We start from the raw sequence: 26,060 nt of genomic DNA, 5'->3' as shown, positions 1-26,060 counted from the left end.
CATGCGCGCAGACATTATAACAGAGCGCACAAAGCAGCAGTGGTCCCCTTTTTGCAGTTGTGGACTCAATTAATGTGTGTTTCACCCATTAACTACATTGTTATCATTTTGAAGTAAAGTTAACACAAATGCTGAACGTCATTTTCAGTCAGTTATATATAAGTGACATATAAAAATAAAAATTTCCTTCCAAAGTTGCACAACCAAAATCTTTTGCCACACACAGCCTTCGTAAAATTAGAGGGAACATTGCCCCCCCCCCCCCCCCCCCCACACTCACACACACATCAGCCCATCTGTGCAGCCATGGAAACACTCAGGGTTTTCATGGGTGACCCCCGTCCCACTGCCGCCAGCCCCCAGCTCTCCTCGATCCCTGCAAATGGCTCAGCGACTATGCAAGTTGCCAAAGCAGTTCACAAAGGGGACCTGCACATGCGCATAAAAGACCATGCGCATATGCACTCCCACAAACCTCGGCACTGTTCCGAACTCGCAGCAATGCAAGATTAGAATCTCCTCCTATGTCTCATACGATGCTCCCTTCCCGGCGTCATCAACGACATTCTCCATCATCTGTACAAGCAGGATGACAATGGATATCAGTAGCGAGAGTCATGCTGCTGAATGCAGCATGGTCCTAGCTACTCACCTCGCAATCATTTGTCAGTGTGTATGCACTTGCTGATGCAGGAACCCTGCTGTGTCACCAGGTACACACATCATTTGGAAAAATACCATACTTTTTCTTTTCCTTTTCTTGATCTATTGAGGGCTGATAGCTCTAACTGTCATCGGCAGGGCTGTGCTAGGCAAACTCCCTTAAAAAGACAAGTACGGCCAATCCCCAAGGGAGTAGCCAGCCCACTGGCCCTGACTACCGTGCACCTGATTACTGCGGGTGGGTGCACTGGGCTGGCGTCCCTGTGTTGCCTGGCAACCACCGAGCAAGCAAAGTGATGGGCCCTGCTGTCACCTGGCGTCCCTGGTTGCCAAGCAACCACTGGAGCCACTGGTGGAAGCAGCACCTGGCCGCATCATCCCCCTGTGTCCCTTGTTGCAACTGGCCCAGGAGACGCTACCGCAGAGGGGATGAGAAAATGAATTATTGGCGTTTAATTTCAGTGCCTGAGTACACAAACTTTGTTTCATGTTTTGAAACCTTGTTTTTTAAACAAATAAAATATGTTCCTGTGCATTTCATGTGTTAGATGTGTTTATACAACATAAAAGCAAGATACCTCAGGATACATCATTAAAATATTAAAATATTCTGAAATACGGAATATCCAAAATTCTCCTGGTCCTGAGCATTTTGGAGAAGGGATACTTAACCTGTACCATAGATAGATAGATAGATAGATAGATAGATAGATAGATAGATAGATAGATAGATAGATAGATAGATAGATAGATAGATAGATAGATAGATAGATAATGTGAACTCCAAATAGCAACAGCTGGAACTCAACAAAACTCTGAGTGTCAGATTGTGTAACCCTATACCACAAATCTTTCTTTTCTCCGGATGACATGTCATGACCGGGTTAAATCAATTGACCTAATCATGGCAATTAGAAAAAGCAGGTGAAAACTCCAATTCCCTTCCCATCACACCCCTAAAACAGAAGCTTATTTCAGCTCACTATTGAACCTCATACTATGCCCCACAGGTTAATTTTCTGTTGAGTCCAAGATATCTTTTCAACAAGTCAGAACAAAAGCCGTATCAAAGCTCTCCTAATAATACCGTTCTCCCCTGTAAGTGTGGGATTAGTGGAATAATAGTCTAGTCCTATTGGATAATTGCAGAAGTTTCTCAAGCATGAGCATGAGAACAATATTCTGATAAATGACTGTGACTTCTTATCTTCATTATAGCTGTACAGCTGTATTTCATGATATATTACTATGCCCTAAACATACCAATAACCTAAATCATACAGCATTCAACTCATTATTGTATTTTGACAGCATAAATATAGCTAGAACTGTACATACCAATAGTGGAGAGTTCTGGTTGCCTATTTGTTTTGCAGAATAAAATAAAAGTTACCACAGCCACATGGAATACGGTCGCTAGGTCAACACTATGGATGTCGACATACATTAGGTCAACCAATAAAGGTTGACAGGGCTTAGGTTGACACTTGAAATAAGTCGATATGGTCGACAGGGTCGCAAGCTCAACACAAGCATTATGGGAATGTCAACAGTCAAAGGGCGAGATGTACTAAGCCTTGAAAAGTGATAAAATGAAGAGTGATAAGCCACCAACCAATCAGCTCCTACCTGTCATTTTTCAAACACAGTCTGTGACATGGCAGGTAGGAGCTGATTGGCTGGTGGTTTTTCACTCTCCATTTTATCAATTTTTCAAGCTTAGTACATCTGACCAAAAGAGTAGTATTCAATGCAGCTCGCCGCGGCCGGCAATGGGGTTAAACAGCGAGGATCACAGATAACCAGCGATCCTTGCTGTTTTACCCCCTCTCCAGCCGCTCGCCCTATTCATAGATGTCACAGGACAGCGAGTATTCCCCCAAACAGCGAGACCCGCGGCTAATGCAGCGAACCCGCGAGTCTCGCTGCTTCTGTAGCCGCATACGCCGATTCCCCCTTGCTCAAAAAATGGGGCGGGGGGGAATTGGCGTATGAGGGGGGTAAATTAAATACTGACAGGGCGAGCGGTGACAGCGAGCAGGAAGCCCTTTTCGCTGTCACCGCTCGCCCATGGCATTGAATACCCCCCAAAAGGTCAACATGAGTTTTTCAAATTTTTTTGAAACAACTTGTATTGACAGGTGGTATTTCATACCCTACCATTGCTTGCTGCACTCGCCATGCTTCGGGCACGGACACTATTATATTCTCCCTCTACGCCTAGGGCGTAGAGGGAGAATATAATAGTGTCCGTGCCCGAAGCATGGCGAGTGCAGCAAGCCTTGCGAGTACAGTATGGTATTCATCTCGACTTACGGTATTCATGTTGACAAAAAACATGAAAAACTCATATCAACCTAATGTATGTGTCAACTGTCCAACCCTGTCGACCTTAGCTATGTCGATGTTTAGTGGTTGACCTAATGTATTTCGACCTTTATGGTGTCGACCCAATGACCCATACCCAGCCACACCATGGCTAGACAGACAAACCTAAGGCCCAAAAATTATTTGAGGGAAAAATACTGGAGAGGGTAGTGGACAACTGGAATAGCCTCCTAGTAGAGTCTTAAGCCCCATACATGATAGCTGACATTTTAGGTACACATTGAACGGTATTGGACGCTTTTTGGCTATATTGCAAAATTGACTGCATATCTGGAAGATATCAAACATCGTTAATGAGCGCACATCGTAAATGATATTGAGTGTCCACGCTAAATGATATTGTGAACAATATCATTTAGAACCCCTTTCTGAGCAATTTTGTTAACAATATCGCCTAGTATGTATGGGGCTTTAAGCTGAGCACACACCTAAAGGTTTGTCTGTCGTACATATATGGTGGGAACAATCATCTGGTAATGTATGGGACCATATGAGAATGTAATATGTGCTCCCAAAAAATAGGGAAAATAGTCATAAGTCATTCAGACAAATTAGTTACAGCCATTTAATTCAAAACATTTCACCAAACAACAGTTTTTATCCATTTTTCAGTGTTTGGAAACGATTGGTTGATTATCATATGCTCCCATACATTACCAGATTTGTGTTCCACCATACAGCTGGGTACACACCTACAGATGTATCTGTCCAATCTGTCTGGTGTGAACAAAAATCTGGCATGTATTGGAGAAAATGACAAATGCTTGAAAACAGACAATGGTCGTTCACACAAATTAATTAAATCCATCTGAACTAACAAATTTGTCCAAATAATTGTTTTTGGAAATTTTTCAGTGTTTGGGAGAAAATTATTGATTTTTATTCATTACCAGATCTTTATTCACACCAGACAGATAAATCTATAGATGTGTATCCAGCTAGAAAGTAGAACAATTTAAACCTGTATGGGATAGGCAGCGGTGGCTTCTACATCAGTGTAGGAGGGGGGAAGCCGCTGGCCACGGAGCCGCCCCACCTCTGGTTTCCGCCGCGGTCCCGGGACTGTTGCATGTGAAGTATTGTTTGCGGTATTGTGCAGGCCTGCAGCTTCTATGGGCTACTTTGGCAGCAGCTCATAAAAGCGAAATCACGGTCCTGGCAGACAGATGACAGACAGTAGGTAAAAACAGTCACTGGACATAAGACTATCCTTACAAAAAAAAATAAGGATCAAATAGGGTTTAAGTCAGACTAGATAGGCCAAATGGTTCTTATTTGCTGTCATTCTATTTCCATGTAGGTGTGTTAAACTTATATAACACTAGATGGCAATATCTTGCTTCCAAAAACACAATTGTGATTTAAAAAAAATTGTTTATTTATTAAACAAAGGAACTATAATACATAATGATTGATACTGTATGATATAATACAGAAAATGTATTTATAGTGTTCTTTGTGACATATCATCTGTAATATGCTTACAGCACATATTAAAATAAAATAAAGCAAAATACATCATTATAGTGTTGCATCAATTTTCATTTCTACATGGCAATCATACTAGACATATTGCATAGAGGCACATGAAAGTGGCACAAGTCAGGGTTATCCAGACTGCAATAACCAAAGAAACAAAACAAAGATGTCACATCTCCTATAAGACTCAGAAGAGATTGGAATACCGACATTGACGGGGAGGCTGGCGCCGGAATCCCAACTGAGGGCTACCTGAGGAGACTCCCTGAAATAGCAGCAATCTCCCTTTCTCCCTGATTAGTCTAGCAATCTCCATATTTCACCTAGCCCACATCATAGCTGCCTACCCGCCTGCATTCTGCAGGAGACTCCCTCAAATAGCAGCAATCTCCCTCTCTCCCTCATTAGTCTACCAATCTCCCTCATTTCACCTAGCTCACATTACACTGTTACATTTTTGGGGAAAAAAGGAATGAGAGATAGATACATTTACACTTAATCATCAGCACCATTTCCCAGCACTTTACCAAGTATAGGAGCTCTTACTAACTGCTTTGGGGCATTGCACATATGTCATTTTAAAAGATTCCTCTCAGATGTAGCAGTGCACCCCCCCTGCTTCTAGATGCCTCTTTGACAATTTCTTTTCACAATCTCTCCATATATGGAATTAGACACTCCCTTTGGGTGGAGCATGACACGCCCCTTCAATGAGTTGCTTTGCAAAATTCTACTACCGACTATAATCTCCCTGAAACTAGTTTTTAAATGTAGGCAAATATGGCCCACATTACACTGTTACATTTGTTGGGGGAATAGGAATGAGAGGAAGATACATTTACATTGAATCATTAGCACCATTTCCCAGCATTTGTGATGAAACACAGTGATCCATATGGCTACATGTAAAATACAATAGCTGAACAATGCCTGACACGTATCAGTGACTTTTCTTTAGCAAGTATAGTAACTGCTTTGGGGCTCATCTATATTTGGATATAAGTCATTTTAAAAGATTCCTCTCAGATGTAGCAGTACACACCCACGCTTCTAGGTGCCACATTCACAATCTTTTTTCACAATCTCTCCATATATGGAACTAGACACACCCTTTGGGTGGAGCATGACACGCCCCCTCAATGAGGCGCTGTGCAAAATTCTACCAACCATAATCTCCCTGAAACTAGTTTTCAAAAGTAGGCAAGTATGCATGGGGTAAAAGGGTAAGACTATGAGGAGAGAGGAATATGGATAGGAAGAGCAGGGGTAGTTTTGCTATCTATTTACAAACTTTGTATCCAGCGGCAGATTAATAATGGAGTGGATGGGACTGCAGCCTCAGAACTGTAGATTAAAAATAGGCCCCTCATCATGATGGAAAGATGTCCCAGAAAAAAAAGAAAATGCAGTCAGTGTAATCTTGGCCCCAGCAGCACAACTGGCATGAACATAGATAATCTGACTGTACATAATGTGCATGTGGGTGTCACCCTCACACAGTAGAAGCAGCCTAGGTCAGTATTGACAAACTATTTTTGATGATGTAGACTTGTATACATAGACATAGGTGCCGATTCTGTGGGTGCTCAAGGGCCCGAGCACCCACAGAAATTGATGAGCACCCACGGGCCCAAGTCCCGCTGCTGGGCTGCCATATTAACTTGCTAATATGCGGCTGCAGCACTCACATTGCCGGACCCACCACCTGGGAAACAGTATGCCGGGAAGAGTGTATTCTGTCCGAGGAGTACTGCACTGTGGGGGCATTTATGTACCTGCACTGTGGGGGCATTTATGTACCTGCACTGTGGGGGCATTTATGTATGTGAAACTCTGTTGCCGTAATTTGAATTTTGGAGACAACTGTGCTCCGTAATATAAATTGGTATTATTTTGTGGCCACACCCCTTCCCCATGAAGCCACTCCTCTATATTTTTGACTTGAGCACCCACCAGCAAAAACATAAATCGGCACCTATGTACATAGAGATGCATATATTCCTTTCTGAAGCCTAATCAGTTGTAGAAGCTAGTATTGAGGATGAAGGTTGCAAGTACTAGCTGCCGGCTTCTGATGGAACTGATGCAGGGATGTATGCATCCAATGATACATCCTCCTCAGCACTTCGGCATAAATATGCTAAGTATACATTTGCGGCCACATTAGCATTACCGCCAGTCATCACCCAGCTGTATACAATTGTCAACTGAACACCAGAAATGCAGGTAGTAGAAACAGTTGTGTTTTGGAGGAAACAGAAAATCTGATATATCTATATCTGATATATCTATGTCTGCCCTATTGAGATGAGCCATTAACCAAATGCCAGTTTATAAATAGGAGAGTAAGGGTTTGCTTTCACCTTAGTAAGATGCAGGGTTGCTGCTTTATATTCATTGGCATTAGGGGTTATTATCTGTAGTTGCACAAAATTAAATATTATTACACACATAGCAACCAGATTAAAATCAGTGTGGGTGTGGGAACAGATGAAATTGATGCAGGCCACACCAACAGCAATTTGTGAACATAGAAGGCCAGCAGTGTGCCAATCAGGAAATAGCTTGTTAGGCAAATAAACAAATGCTCAGGGGACACATCTTCTAGATATGGCTGCTGAGTGATGTATGACTAGAGAGGAAGAAAACATTTTGTCTGCGATTTCTGGAGAGAGATATTATGTCAACTCCAGCATTCAGCAATTAGTTGCTTAAAACGAATTACTATATAAAAGCACAGCTACTTCCAGACAAATACAAATAGCGTAGACAGCAAATGCTCATTAAATAATGGTAGAGAAAAGATGCTGAAAAAAAAAATGCCTTTTACAAATCTGGTAAGTTCAGCTATATCATATTCACCATACCCAAATCTCGGGGAGACCTCTTCTCCCTGTATTCCGACAATTTCCAGAAGAAGTGGACTGGGAGTGATGACATCATACGGTAGGGTTGCTTAATCCATACCTCCCAACATGACCCATTCCAGGAGGGACACAATGCTCTTTTTCTGGACTTACTTCTGTCACAGACGTAGGACTAGGCGGGTTCGTGTGGTGCTCAGGAACCACTCCAGGACTAGCAGAGGTAGGATTAAATCATGCTGGTTTAATTATGGATGGTTTCATAAGAATACACAAATGAGGTAGTGTCTCTTTAAGAGAAAATAAAGTAATAATATTCAAATACTTTGAACTGCACACAAATAAAAAGTCTCTGAACGATAATACTTAATTCAGGTTCATGTCCATGACATATAATTAAGGAGGAAGTCTCTATGAAACTAAGAGAGCTGATGATGATACAACTGGAAAAGGATATACTTGCGGTTGGATGGACTGGATACGGTAAAGAGGTTGGAATGGCAGTGGTGCTGAGACATCCAAGGTAGAGGAACTGGAAGATGTGAAGAATGGCAGGAGTGATGAAGTGGTGAAGAGTAGTCGGAGATGGAGAAAGAATCTGATTGGTTCAACAACCGGGATGGTAGCGGACCAGCGGAGGGTACTGGCGTGACACCCAGCGGGTCAGCGGACTGGACTGGCCATGCGTACAGGTCTGAACTGGAGATGCAGAAGGCTAGGCTTGAAGGATCCTAGGACGACAAGACTACCAGATCAGGAAGCAGGAGGTTGAGCCGTGGAAGCCAGGAGTCTCCAGCTGTAGCAAGCTAGGAAGACCTTTTGCACTGAAGCTGGTTTGACCTAGACAGCCTCCCTAAATCCCTACGGAACAGCTGCCATTGGTTGACCAGCCCGGGGGGGCGGAAATGCCCACACCGTTACAGGGGCATTGTCACAAATCTCCCCATAACCAGTCCTGCGTCCTTTCTAAGATGGTGTTCTTTTCAATTATGGGAAGCCTACGTCTTAATAGACTTGTTTCCTTACATAATATCCCTATCTATTGCGTTTGGGCTTTCCAGCCATTATACTTGGTCATTCTCCCTAGGAAGCTCACTTGTCAAAATGACTGAGGATTCATGTGACTGAAAAATGGTATGCATAGACATGGGCAATGGTCAAACAAATTGGATCCTCAAGCACCCACATTACTGACCCTTCAAAATATATCAATATGTCAGAAATTGCAAAACAAATCCTTACAAGCATGTATTAAGGTGGTCTGTATACTTTCAAGTCTAATTAGAAATCCCAATTTGCAGAGAGGGTTTACAAATTTTCTACTAAATGCAGTCTAGCTGAAGCACATCAAAAAGTCGGGAGATCCTCCATAGACCTCAAAAAATGACAACTGTGTTTGCTTTTAAAAGGTGTCAAATGGCTGACTTGTGCATTAAAAAAAAAAGAGTAAAATAATGTAAAGTTCTTTTGATTTTATTTATTTAAAAATGGATTAAACTAAAAATGCAAAAATGAAGTAAAAAAAGAAGGTGCTTTGAAGGTAAGTTGAGGCAACTTTGTGTGAGGGTGGTTGCAGGGATGGGGTATGAGGGAGGGTGCTGGGTACATTTTGATCATTTATGTACATAAATGATCAAAACAATTGTTTTTTATTGCAATTAATTCTTTAAATAACTATGGGGTAATGTAACAAAAAAGTTGATTTTGAGATAAATTGAGACAAGCTTCTGGTCCAATTAAGCTAATTTAAAAAACATCCAAGTGCCTGACGTTTCTTTTTAAATAAAAAACCCTGCAAATATCCACTGTAACAAGCAATGCAATTAAAATAAAAATGGCATAATAATGAGGTAAACAATCAAAAACAGAGGGATAATCAGCCTTGGCTTTTATCAGGCACATCAGTCACATGTTCAAGCCATCAGAACAATTTTATTTTACAGTAGAGGAAGAGGTTGGTAGTGAGATGTCCCTGATCATCTCCATTTATAAACTCTTGTGGACTTTGGAAATGGTCACAGTAATAGTGCGCAGTATGCACATGTCAAGGAACCTCTGCGAAGCCGCTTGCAGTGAGGATTTCATTACACAGTGATTGACAGGAAGTGATCATTTGGGGATGGTAAGGGACAGTGGCAGCAAAAAGGCAGGCCTGTCACAGCCATTTTTGGGGTGTGTATCTGCCATCAGCTATGATCATATATGTAAAAAAACATGGCGCCAGCATCGCTACTACTGTGGCCAGTCTGCATGTCCATAGGTCTGAGCAAACAGTCCAAGTTATTGCCTGGATGCTGGGTAGGCAATTGCTAATTGTATATATCTTCTTTTCTGGGTGGCAACTTCACTTGTGATGAAGAGCAATCAACTATAGCCTAAATATTCGCAGCTGCGTAGTCAAGTGAGTACAAACATGAATTAGCCCTATATTTCCAATAGTGCCGAACTGTAAGGCAAGTCCAAAAGACATGGTAAATATCACAAAATATTTTTCTCAGGGCAAGGTACAGCCTGTGGGCAAGTTTATAAAAAAAAAAAAAAAAATACTGGGGCAAACCTTAATTTCTTATTGCTATGGCAACAAGTCATTATAATAATATAAAAGGCCACTTTCTCTTAGTGAAAATGAAAATGTTAAAGCGTTAATGTTACAAAGTCTCATCCTAAGGACTGCATCGCAATGGCATTTTCATTCTGTGCTTAGATTTGCCTTACTTAGACGGAGCAGGAATGATAAAAATATAACTTTAGTCAGTAATACTAATATGTAAATATTTATTGTTCTTCAGTTGTTGTTGTTGCTTTGTGAACAGCAGTATTGAAATGATTTACAGTAAATAATAGGTGTTTCTGGAATGTGAAGAATTACTACAATGTAATGGAAAGGGGGGTTTCGGTGTAGGTTTATCACGAAGCACAGACTGCTGTATTGTTTCCCGAGGGGCTGCATTCTTCGTATATGTGGCGTCTGACAACCAGCCAGCTAAATTCACTGTGTTCCCAGCTTCCTGTCTTAGAGAATGACCTTGTGTTCTATGCCATGTATCTGAGGCTTTATTGAAAAGGCCACTTGCACAGGAAAGCCGTTTTATGGTGACCGGCAAAGGAAAACTTCAGTGGCCTACAGGAAGTTTTTAAGATATACACTCAACGTCCTTTAAGTAAAAACAACTATTTTATGTTCCTGTCTTTGAAATGATTAAGTACAGCAGAAATTCCAAGTATGCACAGTATGAGACGGCAGGTGCAAATAACGCAGATGTACGAAACTAATAAAATGCAAAACAGCAAGTCAGCATTCCAGTCACAAATGAGATTCAGGCTCCAAATATGTCTGAACTGAGGCCAATGTGGTACTGCCATGCTTTTTTGTATTTGTTAGAACATTTGCTTCTGGATGACAAAGCAATTACGTATGTAATGCCGTTTTTATGTTCATGAGGAAATGACTCTTTCATTGAGGAAAATGCTATTATATTTGCTACATTGAGTAATGTTTTGTGTGTATTTACTAAATGCAACAAAGATTTTTGTGTGGGTCAGTTGGCGCTTCCCCTTGTCCACTTAACAATACAATTGACACCTATGGTGCTGAATAAAAAAGGAATACATAGACCTGATTCACAGGATGAATTGGAGAAATGTCCTTTTCTGAAATGATATAAGAGTGGTCTCTATCCCTCCTCAGGGAGTTCGACCACAAAACACAAATAATAGTGTAGAACCTTTGATAGAATGAAAGGTTTAATAAAATCTTGCACTTACAATATCGTGACAAGTTTAAAAGCGAAATGACAATCCCACTGGCAAGCCACCATACAACTGAAGACCTCTATCGTCCTCCGAACTCCTGCAGGGCGTCCGGTCGGCAGATGATGTTATGTGGGTCCCAAGTCCTGGTGCACGTCAGCTGGGATGAGCGGGTACACTTAACGCGTTTCGAGCGGATTGCTCTTCGTCAGAAGTGTACCTGTACCCATCCGATGGATCTATTTATACCCCAGACTTTATCTCAAGTTACCGCTGTAAGCGGTGTACATTGATTGAAGTCGCGCTGGAAATGACGCGATGTTTTGCCGGAAACAGTATGGCCGCCGGACTCCCAATGATGTATGCGTTCCAAATATGCGTGCCATTTGTCCGTATGGCCGGAAACAGTATGGCCGCCGGATTCCCAATGGTGTATGCGTTCCAAATATGCGTGCCATTTGTCTGTATATCCGGAAATGATCACTGCGATGTGATTCTGGGTATAGTAGTCCATAATCGTAATGATTAAAATCCATTAAAATTTACTTTATTATCTAAAAATAAACATATGTGAATAAAGTGCATAGAAAGCCATAAAGTACGTTTACATTTGATATCAGATAAAAAAGGATAAAAGAGGATAAAAAAGGAAAGTGTACAATTGACATAGATTAAAACGAAGGTATCTATTCTAAAAAGCACTTGAGCTCAAAGTCACTATTTAAGCCGGACGGGGATAATGTTTTTAAGTTAAAAATCCATTTCATTTCTTGTTGGGATAATCTTTTATCTATGTCACGGCTCCTGGTTTTTGGTAAAATCATTTGTATACCCCAAAATTTGGTAATATGGCACTCTTTGCAATTATGATTTTTACTAAAATGTGCAGATAAGGTATGGGTTGTTAAGCCCTTCCTTATATTGTATATATGCTCAGCCATTCGAGCTTTTAGATTTCTTGAAGTTTTCCCTATATATAGTAATTTACAAGAGCATTCGATGGCGTATACTATATTTTTAGAGTTGCACGTAATAAATTCGTTTATTTTATATACTTTGTCGTTGACTTTGAACTCTTGTTGCTTTCCATGGGTACCTTTTACAGTTTTGCACATCAAACAACTCCCACATCTATAAAAACCTTTTGAGCGGATACTCTGTCTTCTCTGGGGTTCTATTGAACTGTGGACTAGAGCATCTCGCAGAGTTGGTGCTCTCTTGTATATAAAACTTGGTTTTGCTGGGATATCTGTACCTAATATTGGGTCCTGAGTTAAAATTTTCCAGTTATTTTTGAAAATATTTTCTATGTCCTTATGACAGGAGCTATATTTTGATATAAAAGACCACTGGTAGGAATTATCAGATGTTTTTATCCTTTTCTCCTCCAACAGTTCTTTGCGATCTATGTTATCTATTTTGGTTTTTGCTTTCAATAAGGTTTGTTGGCTGTATCCCTTCGATGTTAGTCGTTCACTTAGATCATTTATCTGTTCGTCACATACTTTTTCGTCTGAACAGTTTCGCTTGATCCGTATATATTGCCCATATGGGATACTTTCCAACCAGTTATAATTGCAAAGAGTGCCATATTACCAAATTTTGGGGTATACAAATGATTTTACCAAAAACCAGGAGCCGTGACATAGATAAAAGATTATCCCAACAAGAAATGAAATGGATTTTTAACTTAAAAACATTATCCCCGTCCGGCTTAAATAGTGACTTTGAGCTCAAGTGCTTTTTAGAATAGATACCTTCGTTTTAATCTATGTCAATTGTACACTTTCCTTTTTTATCCTCTTTTATCCTTTTTTATCTGATATCAAATGTAAACGTACTTTATGGCTTTCTATGCACTTTATTCACATATGTTTATTTTTAGATAATAAAGTAAATTTTAATGGATTTTAATCATTACGATTATGGACTACTATACCCAGAATCACATCGCAGTGATCATTTCCGGATATACAGACAAATGGCACGCATATTTGGAACGCATACACCATTGGGAATCCGGCGGCCATACTGTTTCCGGCCATACGGACAAATGGCACGCATATTTGGAACGCATACATCATTGGGAGTCCGGCGGCCATACTGTTTCCGGCAAAACATCGCGTCATTTCCAGCGCGACTTCAATCAATGTACACCGCTTACAGCGGTAACTTGAGATAAAGTCTGGGGTATAAATAGAGGTCCATCGGATGGGTACAGGTACACTTCTGACGAAGAGCAATCCGCTCGAAACGCGTTAAGTGTACCCGCTCATCCCAGCTGACGTGCACCAGGACTTGGGACCCACATAACATCATCTGCCGACCGGACGCCCTGCAGGAGTTCGGAGGACGATAGAGGTCTTCAGTTGTATGGTGGCTTGCCAGTGGGATTGTCATTTCGCTTTTAAACTTGTCACGATATTGTAAGTGCAAGATTTTATTAAACCTTTCATTCTATCAAAGGTTCTACACTATTATTTGTGTTTTGTGGTCGAACTCCCTGAGGAGGGATAGAGACCACTCTTATATCATTTCAGAAAAGGACATTTCTCCAATTCATCCTGTGAATCAGGTCTATGTATTCCTTTTTTATTCAGCACCATAGGTGTCAATTGTATTGTTAAGTGGACAAGGGGAAGCGCCAACTGACCCACACAAAAATCTTTGTTGCATGTTGTTATTTGTGTAGTGGTGGCATTTACACTACGGTTGTGGATCAGGCAGCACACCCTGGGTAGCGCTATTATCTAAGAGATATCACATTCTCCAAATTGTATTTACTAAATGCAATTGAAATAATAAGTCCACTAAAGAAAATGTCGTTAGAAGAACTGCAGTAATTGCCCATTGTTTAAATTGCCCACTACCATATTCTCACCTTTCATTTTGTTGACCACTTTCTTACTATTTCCAAATACTTGCAATAAATGTAAAACTGTAGGTCATAGGCATGCACAGCACATTTTATTAGGGGGTGCACTGTCAGAGGGGTGTGCCTAGCACCACCTATTGGGCATGTCTAACACCACCATTGGGTCTAACACCGCCAATCAGGCGTGCACTTACTACATTATAAAATGTCTCTCAGACACACCATTATATCCTGCCTATTTCAGTTTTAATCTTCTAATTACTTTCTGTAACTGCACATGCAAATTAAGTCCAAATCATATCTGGATGACACAGATATGTAGTGATATGACAATGGTGTAATACAATTAATAATGCAAAACACACATAATTGATTGATCGGCGCTTATTTTTAAGGAATACAGGTCTAAAAAGAAAAGTCTTTGGTAAAAGGTATTGCTGGTATTACTAGCAGCATTAAGTGTGAGGGTGGGGGCACAGCATTAGGGGATGCCTGTGCACCCTTAACACTCAATGTGCACACGCCTATGCTGTAGGTGTTTGTTCTTTATTGAACTTGTTTGGCTCAGTATTTAGGGGGAACATTATCAAACTACTTTTTTAGTTAATGATAAAGTTTATAAAATGTTAAATGCTACTGAAACTGAAGTTACTTCTACCCCATCTACACTTGACCATTCTAAGATTAATAAATTCATCAATTCCTTGTCCTTTATATTATGATAATTTATTTGTTCTAGACAGTATGTATTAAACTCACTCCAATCTGACCAATATACCTATACAGTTATTTTATTACGGGCTTCAGCACACATTCCACTTTTTTCATTTTTTCGAATTTTTCTTAACCACCCTTGATAGCTGAGGTATTACATACCTCCCAACAGTCCCGAAAACCGTGGGAATGTCCCGGTTTTCGGGGACATTCCCTTGTCCCTCCCATGGCCGGCAGTGTCCCGCGGCGAGGTGGGGACTGTTGGGAGTCCCCCGTGTCGGCTGCTGAGTAGCAGGTAATAAACGCTGTGTGAATGCACAGTGTCTATTCCTGCAGCCAGGGGGCTGAGGGCATGGCTAGAGGCTCACAGAGCCTCTGGGTCATGCCCCCATAGCGTGAGAACGGGGGAGTGGCCTCGCAGGAGAGCTGCGAGTATAGGTCACGTCCAAAAGTAGGCCACGCCCCCGAAATTTTTGGCGCGCCTGCGTCGCGCAACGATACATCCCTCCTCCGTCTCCCTTAAAGTTGGAAGGTATGGGTATTATGTTACAAATAATGGCAATGTCCAAATTGGTCACAAAGGCCTGGCAGGCTAGGCAACGGTGGCATAATGAGATGTTGCAGTCTATGCCTTGCTGTATATATCAGTCTGTCATTTCATCTCTGTTGTACTTCTTATCACATTAGCTAACATTCCTTTCTGACTGCATAACTGTCAAACAACGCCAAACATTTGTCCCAGTATTTCCGGCAAAACGTGAAATGTCATTTACATTTTATCCAAGTTATGAATTGTAGTACTGTTCGTTTCTTCTAGAAGACAAAGTAAAATGGGCTTTGCCATTTTGATCGTGAAAACTAATGCAGTTTAAGGACTTGTTATACTTGCATTATTTAGGAAAGCTACATTACATATACATACTTACACAAATATTTCCATTGACAGAACTCTCACACATCCGTACAATGCCAGTGCTAGGGGGTTCCTTGCAATTTATACATTTGTAATAAAGGGACATTGCATGGCGAAGGCAGAAAGGGGTGGAAAGTAAGGAGTGTGGCCACACAAGTGGCACCCCCAATTAATACTTACACCACACAGTAGCACATTCTTATTCACATTACACTGCACACAGTGCCAGATTAAGCCTTCGGGGAGCCCGGGGCTCTTTAGACAGGGGGGCCCCCTTGCATTTGTCATTAATGACCACACAGGAGAATATTACACTGTCAAAACATAGAGTAAAGGCAATATAAACTTGGTCAATGGGTAACTGCAGGGGGTGGGGGGGGGGATTATATATATATATATATATATATATATATATATATATATAGACACACACACACACACACATACATACCACATGAAAAGCCTGTGCTTGTCCATCTGCACCTTACTCTGTAGGAGACCTCACAGGCTCAGTGCTGCCTCTGATTAAAAACCCTTCCATGACTAGGCTGCTGCTGTCCTCCATAAGCTCCACCAATCAGACCGCAGCACAAACCTCTCAGCCTCTGCCCTCTTGTGCAAAGTGTCATGGAACTTAGTCAACTCCCTGTAATGCACTGCACACTTGTGCAGTCAGTGTGCCTTGGCACCCGATGCTCAGCACCATCAATCATTGTCACATTGGCAGATAGGTGAAGCTGCATGGTTTTAAATACATGCAAACCACAGGGAGGCCCTAGCTAGATGGGGGCCCAGGGGTACTGAACCCCTTTGCCCCCCTTTAATCCGGCCCTGACTGCACATACTGTATGGCCTAATTCAGCATGGTTCACTAATTAGAGACTTGTAAATAGAGTGATTATCGAATGACTATGCATGAGCATTTGCATTGCGCATACGCAAGGGGAAATAGCAACTGAAAATGCAAACGGATCACAATTGCAATCCAGTAACAGTTTGAGAGGCAGGTGGTGTTTGGGGGAGGAAATGTGCCATTTTCTGGTACTGGTTATATATATGTAGGCGGAATCTGTCAGACCAGACTTAACCCTGTCGACTGGCCCCAAGGTCGACAGGGTTAAAGGTCGACATGGGTCAAGGTCGACATGACTTAAGGTCAACATGGGCCAAGGTCGACATGGCTTTAGGTCGACAGTCATTAGGTCGGCATGAGCTTTTCACTGTTTTTTGACCCGAATGTCGACACAGTTGGATTTGAACTGCAGCCCCTCGCATCGCCTGCTTCGATTGCTATGCTTCGGGCATGGTGCCTCGCTACACTCAGCACACTATTTTATTCTCCCACCACGCCCTAGTGGATGGTAGGGCATGAAATACCGCCTGTAGGCACATGTCGGCTCAAAAAACAGTGAAAAACTCATGTCGACCTAATGACTGTCGACCTAAACCCATGGTGACTGTGGCCCATGTCGACCTTAAGTCATGTCGACCTTGACCCATGTCGACCTTTAACCCTCTCGACCTTGGGGCCAGTCGACCTTCCGGGGTCAACCTAATGACTGTCGACCTTAATGTGGTCTGACAGATGACCATTTCCCATGTAGGCATACCCAGGCGTTTTTAAGGTGGATCTGTGACATCAGTGCTGAGCACATCCAGCCTGTCTCACACACAGATTAGGGGAAGCTTTAGACTTACTTGGCAGCTTTTCTTGCTATTCCATGTTCTTGGAATTCACTTGGAGCATTGCATGGAGCGTTTTTTCTTTCAGACTGGATAGCGACTTTCAGCTTGTGGTTCACTGTGAACTCTCTAATTTACTGATCCATGCTGAATTAGACCCATTTTACCCTGATTCGTATTACACCACATAGCTATGTCCCTTATTAATGTTACTTCACACATTAGTGCCCCTTAATCATGTTACGCTACACAGTACTACTCGTTATACACATCATGCTACAAAAGTGCCCCTTACACACAATGCCCATATTTGTGTTCATTATATACATTGTCCACAGTAGTAGTAGTGCCCCTTACACTAAAAGCCCACAGTAGTGGTGCTGAACAGTAGTAGTGCCCATTACATATAATGCCCACAGTAGTAGTGCCACTCATAATGCCCTCAGTAGTGTTTTTATACACAAAATGTCCACAGTAATAGTGCCTCTTGCACTACACAGTAGTAGCACCCATTATACATAATGCCCACATTAGTAATGCTGCATATAATGCCCACAGTAGTAGTGCCACAAATGTGCGCTTAGGGATGCCCAGCAAAAATGCTGGGCATCCCCATTCATATTAAGACACAAGACATCAGCAGCCCACCCCATTCTCGGACCGGACACCGCAAGTCAGCCCAGACAGATTTGTGAGCAGGGGAAAAAAATATACTGGGTCACCTAAGTGTCCATCTCCGTGCTTTGCTCCACCCCTCTGGAAACCCCATTCTGAAAATCCTGCGTTTGCCCCTGCAGAGGCATACACATATCCCCCTGTCCTGTGCCCTGTGAACACGGAAGTCCCGCGGGAACACACTATGTAGCCTTCACACTTCCAAACCACCCACACATATATATAGCACTACAGCAGCAACCACACATCCCCCTGGCTGGTGATCTGCGACCTGGAAGTCGCGCTGGAACTCACGTAGGAACACGCGACCTAGCCTCCACACTCCCCAAACCCGGAACAACTGCTCCTGCAGCCTGGTGCCCAGCTCCCACTGCCTGTTACCCTGCCACCCGCCAGGATCACCCTCCCGCTACCCTGCCACACAAAACTCCACAACACCCGCTCCCATGGCCTGCTACGCCCGCACCACCCAGGAGTAACCTTTCGCCTCATGCTACTCTGACACCCAGAAATCAAGCCCACCCACTACACAGGGCCAGATTAACAATGGGCCTGATGGAGCTACAGCTCCAGGCCCACTCTCCAAATAGGCCCATTTTGTAGCTGAGGGCCAGGGCTTTCCAACGAGCCCAGCCCCGCGTCGCTAGCCCCCCGGGAACAAGAGATACCACCAGGCAAAGCTGGAACGTTTTCCGCATAGGATAACATGGGCCCCGCTAATTCCGACCTCCACCCGATTCCAACGGCTGCCAGTTCCTCCGCCGGCATCACAGAAGCTCAAGGTTGATCTCAGTCGAACCCATATCGCTGGGCCTTTAATCTAATATCAGGCTGGTCCATATGGGTTCGATGGTTCTAGAGATATTGCGGGTAAACCAATTTTTTTTTTGCATTTCTGAAATGTAATTTCATGGCAGTTCATGTTGTTTGAGGAGAGATTTTCTGGAACCAAACGGCCCAGTTTCACGGGACCAAAATCATTCAAAGCCTACATGTAAATGGGTCAGTTGGTTCTGAAGATATAGCTGGTTGTTTAAAGGGGGGCAGTTTTCTCTCCCCTTCACAGCAGAAAATGCAGGGACTAGGCTGGTGTAAAAGGGGCCATACCGGGAATGTCCCTGCATGATCCTGGGACCATATTCCCAGGTAAGTCCCTGCATTTTCTGGTGTGAAAGGGGTATTATTTCAAATAGCCAGGACATGCAGTGCTCTGAATACAGTCAGGTAGCCCCCTGCTCTCTGCCCGGCTGTCAATGGCTGTCATTTCTGCCCGGCAGCGGCTGTCCCCCAGTAACCGCGAGCATCTATTCCCCTTGGCAATGAGCTTGTAATCCCACATAGCAACAAGCATGGAACCCCTGGCAAAGTGCATGGAACCCCTGGCAATGAACATGTAGGTAAGCAATACTTAGGGCGGGATGTATTTATATACATCGCCGCCCTTCGCCGGCTGTCCGCCGCGATGCCAGCGCATATGTACTAACATATGTGGCTGGCATTGCGGTGCGGTAACGGAGACCCCCCGCGATACCTGTACTGTGGTCTGCGGGGGGTCTCCGTCACCTCCCAGCCGGCTCCTGATGCCTACATGCCGGGGACAGCTAAGCAGGCTGTCCCCGGCGCCTCCTCCTTCCCCCTGCAGCCGGAAGGACGTCCGTCTGCGTTGATAGGGGAAGGAAGGGCTTACCTTCCGGGGTCCAGGAGGACCTGCAAGTAGGTAAGCCCAAGGGAGGGGGAGAGGGGTGGTCGGTGAGGTGGTGGGGTTGCGGCGACATGGCAAAAAGAAGCCCATAGGCTTCTATATGGTATCGCCACCCAAGGGTGGCGATACCCTGCCCTGTGATAACGATGCAGCCGGGTAATAGTACATAGAAAAATGCGGTAAAACGGGGGTTTTACCGCATTTTCCCTTTAGTACATCCCGCCCTTACTGTATGTAGCATAATTTTTAATAGGCATTATGGTGTTTGGCATAATATGTATTGGAGATTATGGTGTGAGGCTTGTCATGTGTCATTATGGTGTAAATTTTTAATGCGCGCCTTTGGCGCGCAATGCCCCTATTTATGAAGCATGTTGTGCATTACTGCTCAATCTGTTTAGTATAGTGCAGGCATGTCCAAACTATGGCCCTCCAGCTGTGAAACTACAAGTCCCATCATGCATTGCCACAGTTTTGCTATTAAGGATTGCTAAAACTATGTCAAGGCATGCTGGGACGCGTAGTTTCACAACAGCTGGAGGGCTACTGTTTGGACATGCCTCGTATAGTGTGTATTTTGGCTTGATCCATGTGGCAAAATGTGAATTTTGCCTTAATCTGTGTGGCATAATGTGAATTTTGGCTCAATCGGTGTGAAGTTTGGCTCATTCCATGTGGCATAATGTGTAAGAGGCAAGTACAGCATAAGGGGGTTACGATTGTGTTGCATGATTTGTATAAGCGGTATATGGTGTGGTAAACTTAGGTGACCATATAAAAGGTGCTGAAATGTTGTCTACCAAGTTTTGGCTTTCAGTATTTTTTTTATGACTTGAATGCCGCCTCAACCCGCAAGTATTTTAGGACATTGGCATCCTGTGGGTGCACCTTTGGAGGGCACCCGCCAATATATCTCCCTGCATTTTTCCTATGCCAGCCCCCTGCCTTTTCCAGGCATATATAATTAGTTGAAAGTATTTACACAAATAGAGACACACCCATGAGCAGACCACCCAACCAGAACACTGGTCATGCCCCCCACCCCTATTATTGCGCATAATAGGCCCTTGATCATTTTCAGCTCCAGGCCCATTTAGACCTTAATCTGGCTCTGCCACTACAGCAGCAACAGCACACATCTGGAACACATTCTTCACGGACACATCTCACTGTACTGTGGTTCTGGGGGGTTGGTATTGCGCTCCACTATTGGTACTGTGTGTTGCGGTGCAGCAGATTCTGGGTTCTTCCGCCTAATGAACCCTGGGGTGGATATTGTAATATTTCTTGAATTGCGCACTCGCTGGTGTTGATGTGGACCTCTTGTTAATGCTAAACAGAAGTATTGCAACACCTTTTAGTAAACAAATATGTATTTATTAATACTTAAAAAGTGCATACACTCTATTTGTGCAGGGTTATTGGGGATGGGTAGGTCTCCCTGTTGTAATTTGGTCACAGGGACCTTTAAAGCTGCAGATCTCACTCTCGTGTCTTCTGCAGGTTGGTTTGGGGTATTGGGGTATTGCAGCTGTGCTGCAGGGTTGGGTTGAATTGTTCAGCAGACTCCCGTGGTTTGGCAATGCACGGGGTCTTTCTGTCTGTGCTGATTTTTGGACAATGGGTGGGGGGTATGTGGGTAGTTTTTGCAAAAGCAGATCGGGGTTGTGGATGGGCAGCGGCAGTCCTTGGGTGTCAGCGGGAGTCTCTCGCAGTGTAAAAGAAAGTCTTTGAGGTCAAGGCAAGTGTATGGTGGTACCGGGGGCTGGCGTCCCTAACCCTCCGGTGGTGCACCGTGCACTTACCCGATACCTGGGCTTGCTTCCTGCAGGGGATGGAAACCGCGTCTTCTCCTTCGGTGTTCGCCGGCGTCCTCACTTCCTCGCGATAGCCGGCAGTGGGTCCACACAGTTGTCTCAGTTCCTCGCGGCACTTCCGGGTTCGGCTTTGCGAGAGTGAGATCTGCAGCTTTAAAGGTCCCTGTGACCAAATTACAACAGGGAGACCTACCCATCCCCAATAACCCTGCACAAATAGAGTGTATGCACTTTTTAAGTATTAATAAATACATATTTGTTTACTAAAAGGTGTTGCAATACTTCTGTTTAGCATTAACAAGAGGTCCACATCAACACCAGCGAGTGCGCAATTCAAGAAATATTACAACATCTCACTGTACTACCAACAGCTACCAGGTAAATGTAAACCTTTGCCATCATTACATCATACCTCTCCATTCTACAGTACCCACACACCTCCCCATACTCCACACATGTCACTACGAACTATCCCCCACACACAGCACCCCCAGACCCACTTCCTCACCTATGGTACCCCTTAATCCGCTCCTCCTACCCCTGAACCACCCCCCAAAATCAACCACCCAACACAACACTTCCCACCCACACCACCCCCCCTAAAAAAAAAACACTATATACCCACCACACACACTTACAACACTACTGCACATGCCCAAATCCACCCACACTACACCCAAAGACCACCCTCTCCTATACATGACACACCAACCTCACAGACATCCACAACAAACACACTGCATCCCTCTCCCAAACAAAACATGCTTTACTGACTGCTACCTCCGCACCGACCAAGATCACTCTACCGCTTCCCGCTACACCGACATCCAGAAGTCCACGGCACCTGCTACACCAGCATCACCAGACGCCTGGACAACATTGCATACACACACCTCTCACTATACCACCAATATATTACTTCCACAATACATTTTTTATAACTTCATTATTTACATACTCTCTAACCACTATTCATACCACTAAAACAGGCTACACCCCATTCCCAATGATATGCCCTCTTCGTTAAAAACATTTCACCTCTAACTACAGTTGCAATAAAACACATCCTTTATCAAATAAAAACCATATTTCACACAGTAAAATTATTGACAGTTTAAGGGGGTGGAGCCCTTATTCAGATCTGAGCTCAGTACAAATTTGTTTGGAAAATGGGCAAAACCATGTGCGCTGCAGGTGGGGCAGAAGTAACATGCATAGAGAGAGTAAAATTTGGGTGGGGTGTGCTGAAACTGAAATCTAAATTGCAGTGTAAAAACAAAGCAGACAGTATTTACCCTGCAGAGAAACAAAATGACTCACACAAATGTAACTCTCTCTAATAATGTTACATCTGCCCCACCTGCAGTGCACATGGTTTTGTCCATTTTCCAAACAAATTTGCACTGAGCTCAGATCTGAATAAGGCCCAATGTGCAGAGCGCCTGTAGGGCGCGATGAATCACCTAGTATTACATATTATGCCACCGAAGTGCCACTTACAGTACATGCTCATTGCTAGGGGTTCTTGCTTGATGCTAGGGGTTACATATTCTTTGCCAGGGGTTTCATAATCATTACCAGAGGCTTCATGCTCGATTCCAGGGGTTTCATGTTCAATGCCAGGGGTTTCAGGCTGATGCAGAGGGTGACTTAATTGCTTGTTGCCATGGGGGATTACGTGCTCATTGCCCTGGGGGAGTTAAAAACTCATTGCCCCAGGGGATTACCTGCTCAGTGTCATGGGGACAGCTTGGCAGAGCAGTGGGCAACCCAGCTGTTTCAAATGTTGCACCAGCTTGCGAGACAACCGGAGCTTGCAAGCTGGTGCGACATTTGAAATAGCCATGGACCTGCTCTAATAACAGCGAGTTACCCACTGTTCTGTTAAAAGGCACCATAGTATTCCGGGCGCTGACAGCAATGGAGAAGACACTGTCAGTGCCCTGATTACTATGGCGCCTTACTCTTCTGTGTAGCCAGTGTAACAGTAGGGCCAGCCCTGTGCACACAGTGCTTACAGTAGTAGCACCCATAACACATAATGGCCACAGCCGTAGTGCTGCACTTAATGCCCACAGTAGTACGGCCCCTTAAACGGAACCGTGCAACCAAAGCAGTCCATAGAATATTGCTTGTTGATTTGTATACATATGTATAATAGTGTTTATATAGCGAGCAAACCACCCAGAATCCGCCAATAGTCTTTACCAACATCTCTTTACCAATAGTCTTAACCCTCATCAGCTCCTATGGCTTCCATTACCACCTTTATGCTGATGATACCCTAATCTATCTCTCCTCCCCCGACCTATCCCCATCACTCCTGTCCAAGGTCTCCGAATGCCTCACGGACATCTCAGCCTGGATGACCCAATGCTTCCTGAAACTAAACATGGCTAAAACTGAACTTCTAATCTTCCATCCCCCGAACATCCCCTCTTCTCCCACTATCTCCATCAGCATTGGTGAAACCGAGATCACCTCGACCGACAAAATGCTCTGCCTTGGAGTCATCATTGACTCCTCCCTCTCTTTCACCCCCCCACATCTGTGCTCTCTCACAGTCTTGCCGCTTTCACCTCCGCAACATCTCACGCATCAGACCATTCCTCTCCACTGACGCGACCAAAATTCTCATTCACTCTCTTGTCATCTCCCGCCTTGACTACTTCAACATCCTTCTCTCTGGGCTACCTCTCGCCCGCCTCGCCCCTCTCCAATCCATTCTTAACGCTGCTGCTAGGCTCATCTTTCTCTCCCGCCGCTCTACCTCCGCCTCCCCCCTCTGTCTATCTCTTCACTGGCTCCCCATTCCTTTCCGGGTTCTCTTTAAACTCCTCACCGCTCCTTATCTCTCTTCACTGATCTTTATCCACACTCCCTCCCATCCTCTTCGCTCCGCCGCCGACTGACCTCTCACCTAAACACCTCCTCCCACTCCTGTGTTCAAGACTTCTCTCTCACTGCCCCCCTGCACTGGAACAACCTCCCACCTCCCATCAGGCTTTCTGATTCCCTTACCTCCTTCAAGCACTCCCTCAAAACCCACTTCTTCCATTTAGCCTATCCCTTCTCCTCCTAACCTCTTTTGCGCCTCCTATCCTGCCTACCCTACCCCTCCATCCGTTCCTACCTATTGTTTTTCGTTCGTCCACCCACCTCCTTTCTCACCAGTGCTCCTGCCCTGTTCTTCCCTTCCTCTACTTCATCTTCAGTCTCCTCGACAATTTCCACACCTACTTCAGAACTGATGCTGATTTTAGTTCTACCAGCTATACCCTTATTTATGCTGTATTTTATCAACACACCCTGTACGTTACCTTGTCATTTGTTTTTGTTTGCTTTGTACGGTGCTCCGGACACTTTTTGGCGCCTTATAAATAAACCTACTACTACTACTACTCTAAAATCTAACACCCACCAGGACTACTGCAAACATCTCTTTTCGGGGCTCCCTCTTACCTGTTTCTGGAATTCATTACCATGTCCTGTCAAACTATTTACCAGCAGCCACACTTTTCTACAAGCCCTTAATTGAGGAGTACAATTAAAAGCAAAATGAAAATACTTAAATTTCAATTTATTTGTATGCTGTCCTGGACAGGTGAGCAGCAACGTTGAGGTCCCTACCAGGCAACAAGCGGGTACGGTCATTAGGTTACCTTATTTAGGTCGACAAGCATTTGGGCTACCACTGAAGGTTGACAGTCCTTTGGTCGACACCTGAAATAAGTAGACAGGGTTAATATAAAAGATGAATATAATGACCTAATGTATGAGCACCTCAAGCATGTATTCTAGCATGGAGCTATTAGTAAATATTCAATAACAGTCAAAATTAGTTGGATTTTGAAACAATTATTTGCGTGGTCAACAACATATTGAGAGACCTGAATCCCCTGATTTTACCAGCGCATCTCAGCCGCCACAGCAGCTCATCTCCCTGCAATGTGACCCCCGGACAGCCCAACACCCTCCCACTGCCCTTCTAAGCCCTCTTACAGCCTCTTCTACATCTACACCCAGTCGATTCCTAACTTCCAACTGGCACCTGATGTGTCCAGATTAACGGAGGTTCCGGACCATTAAGTTCTAGATAATCAATGTTTTACCTGTATTATCAATCTTTATTATTATGTTTCTGTTACATTTATTGTGTAATTCAGTCCATAGTAGTGATAATACTTCCTATTTTCTCTTTGCCTAGTAGTATTCTTTATTATTATTTCATGACATGCTCATTTAGTACCATGATAAGTAGACAGTTTTCAGAAGCCTATAAAGGATGTGTTTTCAGTCATTAAACTATTATGACTTTCTCTGTAAAGTAAGAGTTTTGTAACCTTCAAGGTTATTTTACAAAATTAATATGACAAAGCTAAATCAAGTAACAAAGACATTTCTCTAGTAGTTAATGAATAATGGATGTTTTATTCCATTAAATATGCCTGTGAATTAAAAGAATGAATCTGTAGTTTGAAGCTGTTGTTAAAAAAAATCTGATTGCGACTATATTAATCAAGATGTAAAAAAATGA

At 43.5% G+C, this 26,060-nt stretch overlaps 1 long non-coding RNA gene across 2 annotated transcripts in view; it reads right to left on the bottom strand.

The window, feature by feature from the left end:
* The window catches only part of LOC146080524 (uncharacterized), a 149,141-nt gene that overhangs the window by 49,732 nt on the left and 73,349 nt on the right, over positions 1-26,060 (bottom strand). For both annotated transcript variants that reach the window (XR_014474899.1, XR_014474900.1), the window contains exon 2: positions 25,186-25,246. This is a non-coding gene — a long non-coding RNA (uncharacterized LOC146080524). The remainder of the gene's footprint in view (positions 1-25,185; positions 25,247-26,060) is intronic.

This window comes from Crinia signifera, chromosome 5 (assembly GCF_055691185.1).
Source record: "Crinia signifera chromosome 5, ASM5569118v1, whole genome shotgun sequence".
Lineage (NCBI taxonomy): Eukaryota > Metazoa > Chordata > Amphibia > Anura > Myobatrachidae > Crinia > Crinia signifera.
The sequence above is the reverse complement of the archived record's forward strand: the minus strand, read 5'-3'. Positions and strand labels throughout refer to the sequence as shown.